Genomic DNA, 1,367 nt, shown 5'->3' with positions numbered 1-1,367 from the left:
GTGTGAGCCGAAGTGCTGTTGATGGGAAAAAAAAAAAAAAAAAAAAAGAGGGAGAAATACAAGTTTCCAGGGTCCCTCGCAGACATCAGCTCGTCTCAGCATCTTGGGACAGTGGTCTTTGGGTAGAGGCTGCCCTTGTGCCTTCCTCATCCTCCGTGGGGGACTCGTGGGGGAGCACGTGGCCGGCAAACTGCTCCTGGTCAGCTCGCCCGCGTTCTGGGGACCCAGCCGCTGGTTCCTGTCGGTGCTCGTTTGCAGTTCCCTTTATTTTTCAGCCCAGGAGAGCGCTGGGCACTTTCCCCACCCCGTCCCCTGCACGGTTCTCCATCATCTTCATCACCATCGCTGCCAGCTTCTCGCTGAGGATCCCAGTTTCTTCCTGCTGTGGCTCAGACGGTGCGGTGGAGGCTGCTGCGTTTGGGCTGCAGCTGGATCCAGCTCCAGCAGCTGCTGCCCAAGCTCCAGCCCGAGGCTGCCGAGCACTCGAGGGGACGCATCTTTTCACCGGAGGCCCCGGGGGGGATCCTCACAGCCGTGTCACCAGTGGCTCAGCTCAAGTGACAAGTGACACATCAAAGGACCAGTGAGCCCAGGCAGAAAATTCATGAGCAAGCCAGAAACTGGAAAGCATCAGCATAAACCACCAACCGAATCACTTGAAACAACGAGCTGAGCGGGGCAGATTAAAGGCTCTGTTTAGATCCAGTGTGAGCAGAAGAGGCTGAACTCAACCAGCTCTGTTTTTTTGTCACCCCACAGTGCTCCAAGTAGGGCTCAGGACTCACAAGTCCCACGGCCACTGCTAAAGGGTGACATGAAGTGGCTTTATACCTCCCCTCTCCCTGTCCCAGCAGCCAACAATGAAGAAACCCCTTGGGAAAGGTGCTGGTGGAGTGACAACTCCCCCCCAGTCCCACCAGTAAGGATTTGTGCCTCCTGAAAGGCCCAGGCAGGACCTGTGATCTCAGGTCCAGCTGGTCAACCCCGGCTCCACGTCAGGGGACAACGAGAAACAGTTCATCACCCAGTCCAGTGGCAGCCACTGGGCTGCCGGGCTTTGCTTCTCAGCTAGACCCCCCCCATGTCCCCCTGCTCCAGCAGCATTCCCGTCCCCCACCTGCCCGGAGGAGGAGGATGGAGCCCCACCGCTCTGCACCCATCCTTCCTCAACTTATCCCATCCATCTGCAGGGCCCCAAGGGGAGGCCACACGTTGGAAAGCTGGGGGGACACACTCACCCAGCCGTCCTGGACAGGGTGACCCCTCTTTTGGGTTCCAGGAGCAACCAGAGACCAGGGAGAGAGTCTTTGGGATGTGGTTTATCGCCCCGGCCAACAAAGGTGGCTGGCGGCACCGCCGGTGCTGGG

General features: G+C 58.7%; 1 protein-coding gene across 1 annotated transcript in view; it reads left to right on the top strand.

The window, feature by feature from the left end:
* KIRREL3 (kin of IRRE like 3 (Drosophila)) overlaps positions 1-1,367 on the top strand; it is a gene marked incomplete at its 5' end in the record, with an annotated part of 44,576 nt that overhangs the window by 34,904 nt on the left and 8,305 nt on the right. The gene's annotated exons all lie outside the window — the stretch shown is intronic.

This window comes from Buceros rhinoceros, unplaced genomic scaffold (genome assembly GCF_000710305.1).
Source record: "Buceros rhinoceros silvestris isolate BGI_N320 unplaced genomic scaffold, ASM71030v1 scaffold15580, whole genome shotgun sequence".
In the NCBI taxonomy this organism is placed as follows: domain Eukaryota; kingdom Metazoa; phylum Chordata; class Aves; order Bucerotiformes; family Bucerotidae; genus Buceros; species Buceros rhinoceros.
This window is presented reverse-complemented; position numbering and strand designations above follow the sequence as displayed.